Source organism: Lactuca sativa, chromosome 4 (genome assembly GCF_002870075.4).
Source record: "Lactuca sativa cultivar Salinas chromosome 4, Lsat_Salinas_v11, whole genome shotgun sequence".
Classification (NCBI taxonomy): Eukaryota; Viridiplantae; Streptophyta; class Magnoliopsida; order Asterales; family Asteraceae; genus Lactuca; species Lactuca sativa.
The window spans coordinates 288,264,015-288,270,392 of NC_056626.2; positions in this window are offsets into that span (position 1 = coordinate 288,264,015).

Below are 6,378 nucleotides of genomic sequence, written 5' to 3' on the forward strand. Positions count from 1 at the left end.
TGCCTTGTAATGGTATATATGAAATTGTGATGATTGTAGACAACTTAGGAAATAATGTATTGCATATTGATTCGTCCAATGGTTTGGACAAGGCATGCTTGTGGTATTGTCGTCTTGGACATGTCAACAAGAAGCGCATAGCCCAACTCCAAAAGGATGGAGTGTTGGAGTCATTTGACTTAAAGTTGGATGACACGTGCGAATCTTATTTTCTTGGAAAGATGACCAAGTCATCTTTTACTGGTACTTGTGAAAGAGGTGAGGGTTTGTTGGATCTCGTACACACCAATGTGTGTGGACCCTTCAGATCTATCACAAGGGATGCTAACCGCTTCTATGTAACCTTTATCGACGATTATAGCAGATATGGATATATCTACTTAATCAAGAACAATTTGGAAACCTTTGAAAAGTTCAAAGATTTTAAGCAAGAAATGGAGAACCAATTGGACAGGAAGATAAATATGCTCCGATCCGATCAAGGTGGTGAGTATCTTAGTATTGAGTTCCACGACTATCTTAAAGAATATGGAATTGTTTCATAATTAACGCCACCTAGGACACCACAACTTAATGGTGTGGCTGAGAAGCGCAATCGAACCTTGTTGGACATGGTTCGTTCCATCATGAGTCGAGCTTCGTTACCTATCTCATTTTGGGGGTATGCCTTAGAGACTACCGCGCCCATATCCTTAATCTAGTCCCAACTAAGAAGGTTACCAAAACACTTCATGAAATATGGACATGTAAGGTTCCCTTATTAGCGTATATCAAGGTTTGGGGTTGCGAGGCTTTCATAAGACGAGAGACTCATGACAAGCTCGAACCTCGTAGTGAGCGTTGTATCTTCATCGGCTATCCATAGAAATCCTTTAGATATTTGTTCTATAGATCTAGTGAGAATGTGGTCTTCGTAGCGTGAAGGGGTGTCTTTCGTGAAAGAGAGCCCATATGCCAAGAGGATAGTGTGAGGAAAATTGACCTTGAAGAGCTTCAAGAGTTAAGCGATGAAGGAACCTAACACTAGCGCTCAACCTGAGGATGAGAATCATGTTGAACCAGTTGACGAGTCCTTCCCTCTAAGACGTTCAAGTAGAGTTAGCGTTCCACCTGTGTTATATGGTTTTCATATAACAACCGAAGGTGATATGTTTATCAGTGATAGTACATTGATAAATTTGGATGAACCTAACAACTACAAGGAAGCCATGGCAGGCCAAGAGTCTGCAAAGTGGAAAGAGGCGATGGACAGCGAGATTCAATCTATGTATGACAATCGAGTTTGGAACTTGGTTGACAATGTACCAGATGGTCGGGTGCAAATGGATCGTTAAGAAGATGACCGACATCGATGGGAAAGTACACACATATAAGGTGCGATTGGTTGAGAAGGGCTTTAGTCAAACTCCTGGAGTTGACTATGACGCGACCTTCTCACCAATTGCGAAGATTAAGTCTATAAGGGTTATGCTAGCCATAGCTGCGTTTCATGATTATGAAATATGGAAGATGGATGTCAAAACCACTTTCCTTAATGGGAAGTTAGATGAGGATGTTTACATGAGTCAGCCAGAGGGTTTTGTAGATTCAAAGTACCCTAATAGAGTGTGTAAGCTTGAGAAATCCATTTATGGACTAAAGCAAGCATCTCGCAGATGGAATCTTTGTTTCGATGAGAAGGTCAAAGAGTTTGGTTTTTCGAGAAGCAAGGATCAGTCCTACATATACGGCAAAGCTAGTAGGAGTATAGTTAGCTTTCTGGTGTTGTATGTGGATGACATACTTCTCACAGGAAACGATGTTCCGACCTTGCAGGAGGTTATGTCATGGCTTGGGAAGTGTTTCGCTATGAAGGACCTCGAAGAAGCTGCTTACATTCTAGGGATAAGGATATTGAGAAATAGGAGTAAAAGACTAATAGGACTTAGTCAAAGTACCTACTTGGACAAAGTGTTGGAACGTTTCAACATGGAGAATTCCAGGAAAGGAGAATTGCCTATCCAGAGCAATAACAAACTGAGTAAGACTCAGAGTCCGAGTACCGATGCCAAAATAGCATAAATGAGTCAAGTACCATATGCTTATGCAGTTGGCTCGATCATGTATGCTATGGCATGTACTCGCCCCGATGTTGCTTTTGCTTTGAGCATGGTTATTCGATATCAAGGGAATCCTGGTAGAGCTCACTAGCTAGCAGTAGAGAACATTCTAAGTACCTACAGAGGACTAAGGACTGGGTCCTTACCCTCAGTGGGAGTGATGACTTGGGAGTGAAAGGGTATAGTGATGTTAGCTTTCAGACAGACAAAGATAATTTCCGCTCTCAGTCGGGCTGGGTATTTACCCTAAATAGAGGAGCATTAACATGGAAAAGTTCCAAATAGGATACTGTAGCTAAGTCAACGTGTAAATCAAAGTACATAGCAGCAAGTGAAGCGTCGAAGGAGGCAATATGGCCAAAGAACTTCATTGGAGACCTCAGAGTTGTACCATCTGTAAAGGAGCCTATGGAGATTTTCTGTGACAACGAGGGTGCAGTCACTTTAACCAAGGAACCAAGGGATCATGACAGCTCCAGGTACATCAACAGAAAATATCACTTCATATTACATCGAATAAAAGAGGGACTCCTCATAGTGAAGAGGGTATCTGTCACACCCCCAAACCAAAGCGGCGTAAACGTTCGGGGGTGGAGGGAGTCATGTATAGTATCACAATAATTGCATCATAGTAATCAAAGTAAACACAACCATTACATTGAAATATTAATATTTACATCTGTTTGATACATAGTTTGCATACAAAAAAAAGTATAACAAAATATAAAAGACGTGACTCTATATGCTCTGTCTTCTCAAAAGCCTGTGGGAGTACCTGTCTACTGATTTCCTGAGAATACAAGCGGTTTTGAAAGAGTATTAGCATTAAGTTGGTGATTTCATAAGTATGTTTTTTTGTAATGAAAGCCTGTCATAGAATCTGTAAAAATGTTTGTATGCTTCCCAAGAAAATTCAATATTTTCTATCATATATGTTTGTTACTGTGTTCTGTAGTAGTGTATAATGTATTAGTTCGTATGCCTGGTTACCACCAGCTGTATTGTATATCGTTGTTTTGAATGAAAACCCTGGCAATCACCAGTAATGTATAGAACGTTCTATTTGAAAACCCTGGTTACGACAAATATGTATAGTAGTTTCATTACTTAAAATAAAACCATGTATTGTAAACCCTAGAATCCTCCAGTGTAATGTATAGCAGTTCTATTAGTTAAAATAAAACTAATGAAGAATGAAATCTCATAAACATAGGTTAGTTTATACTATTGTGAGTCGTGTAACCATGTTTGATATGACTGATGACCTCTGCGACGTTCTTCAGGCGTCAGACAGTATGATATTTGTCACCCCAGACATTCCTACCTAACTGTAGCTAACAGTTTAGGCGTGGGATTGTCAGTCTCGAATAAATCTATTCACAAATATCAAGCTCTCCCTCCAAGAGACTCTGGTTACACTAAATGATAGGATTTATTTCGTACCCCGAAGGGTACAATTGAAGACATGTCTAATAATCCTGTATTAACTAGTTTACGTGTAGTTTTGTATCTTTCCCTTGTATTTGAATATGTTTGTATACTTTATATAGTATTAATAATTATACTTAAACAATTATTTAGTGTTTTACTCTTGAAATTCGAAAGTAGTAATGTATAAGCTCTGAATTTGTAAAACTGTAAGTATTGAAATCCCAAACTATGCCTATTATAGTTTGCAGGTATGTGATGTACTTGGTTCAAGTATTGATTTGAAAACTATGCAATTATGGTTATACGTTAAAAACATCCCTTATGCTCAGCATGTTACGAAAAGGATAAATATCTAAATATTTTATAAAATATGGAAATGTTTTGATTGTATCAATTGCATAAGTTTTAAACATGTTGAAATTATTTTGTATAAGTTCACAAAACCATTTGTGTTTGGCTTGTATCCCCCCTGAAAACGTTAAAAGTAGTAAAAGCATAGTGGTATGAACTCATTGTTGGTTGCGTGAAGGTGCCGGACAACTAGACTGGAAATGAAGACCCTCGAGTTGTTGTACGTGGAATTAACGGAATCCTAATAATAATTAAACACACATATATGCGTATGATTAGTGAAACCATTAATTTTAGTGTTGGAAAACACTTTCTTTTGGTTAAGGAATGTTATCGAGATTATGGAAGTGAAGGGAGGGTTTTTTTTTGGTTTCCAAGTGTTCACTGTCGGAAAGTGTTCATTGCTGAAAAGAGTTCACGACCGTACATGGTTCACGGCCGTGAACGATTCTTGGTGTTCTTGGTGAGGATTTGAAGGGTTCACGGTCCTTGAATGGTTTGCGTCCGTGAACGATTTTTGGCCCTTGAAGATTTGAAGATTTGAAGGGTTCACGGTCGTACACCCTTCAACAGAGGTTTGCTGATTCAGTGAAAAACGCATTTTAGAGGCTCCACAACAACACCCAAAGGTGATATTTTTGATGATTTTCGGGAGAAAATGAGGAAATCTTGAGTTTTCTGTTGGTAGTTTTAGAGAGAGAAAGTAGTGTTTTCGGCCAGCCTTGTAGAAATGATGGTAGGAAAACATATATATAGGCTGGATTTTCTGTCGGTGGTGGGTCCCGGCCGTGAACAGTTTATGGCCATGATCGGGTTCACGGCTGTGAACACCAATCAGACTGGATTTTACTAATTTTCAAAGAAAAAAACTCGAGTTTTTGCGTGATTTTGGTACCGACTCTTATGTATAAAATTTAATTACATAAATTAATGATTTTCCAAACTATAAGAATTTGACGGAACAAAATAAAATTCAAAATGTATTTAATGAAATCGGGCTAACGTTAACGAAAAAAGGTTCAGGTTGTCACATCATCCCTCCGATGGAGGGAATTTCGTCCCAAAATTCTCATAGAATACAAATCAAGGACTCGGAAAAAGATGAAGGTACTTCTGTTGCATTGAATCTTCTCGCTCCCAAGTGAATTCAGGTCCCCGCTTGGCATTCCGGCGGACCTTCACTATCGGTATGCGAATTTGTTTCGTTTGTTTGACTTCCCGATCCATGATTTCAACTGGTTCTTCCATAAAATTTAGGCTCTCATTGATCTCAATTTCATCGAGAGGGATCACAAGGGTTTCGTTGGATAAACACTTTTTAAGGTTTGACACGTGGAAGACAGGATGAATGTTACTAAGTTCTTGGGGTAAACAAAGTTTGTATGCTATGGGAAGTTGAACAAGATACAACAAGAGGTAATCTTCTAACTAGTTTTTATGCTTCATATATCACATTTTCATGCTAGTTAGGCTCCATGCTTTGAAAAACAATGTTGCATGTATAATTAGAGAAAACTTAGATCCAAAGCATCTAGGGTTGTATGTGCCCCTTAGGAGTGTTATAGTGCTCAAAACCCATTAGTGCTGCCACTATACCTTCACCAACTCTACCCTCTTGTTCCTTAGATGCTTTGTCTTCCGATCGAGGATGGATATCGGTCGCTCGATGTAGTTCAGCCTGTCATCCACCTGAAAATCCTCTAAAGGCACCACTACAGAGTCATCTACTAAGCACTTTCGTAGCTAGGAGACATGAAAGGTGTTGTGGATCTGACTAAGCTCGGCTGATAGATCTAGTCGATATGCAACCTGGCCCACCCAGGCCAATACCCTGAACGGTCCAATATATTTGGGGCCTAACTTGCATTTCTTCCTGAACCGGACGACATCTTTCCAAGGGGACACCTTCATGAGGACCATATCACCTACCTGAAACTCCAGGTCTGATCGTCGTATGTTGGCATAGCTCTTCTGTTGACTCTTGGCCATTTGGAGTCTACTCCGGACCTAATGGATCCTCTCTGTCGTCTTGAGTACTATTGCGGTACTCCCCATGACCCTCCGTGGAACGCCCCGTTCATGGTACGCATTTAAAACATTATTTTATTCTTAATTTGTAGAAGCTACTCGACGATTTAGTGGCCTTAACTCGTCGAGTAGCAGCGGGTCAGCACGTGAAGTTGGCATGGCGATTTGAAGAGTCCATGTTCCGGACTCGGTGAGTCCGCCAGTCTGGATGAAGCCCTAATTCTCAGGGTGTGTACCCTATTTAAACTCATTATAGCCCCAAACCAGCCTCCTTCACCTCTCAGAAACTTATTCCCGAAAACCTAGCCTCCTTGAAGTGTGTGAGAGTGCTCTTTGCCTTTGTAAAGGGATTTTGGTGCATTATTAAGCAAGAGGAAGAATGAGAAGGTAGAAGAACTCAAGGAAGAAGAAGTAGATCCAGATTATACTTCTCTGTGGCCATCCTTTCTGGTAATAAAGCTTTTATCTT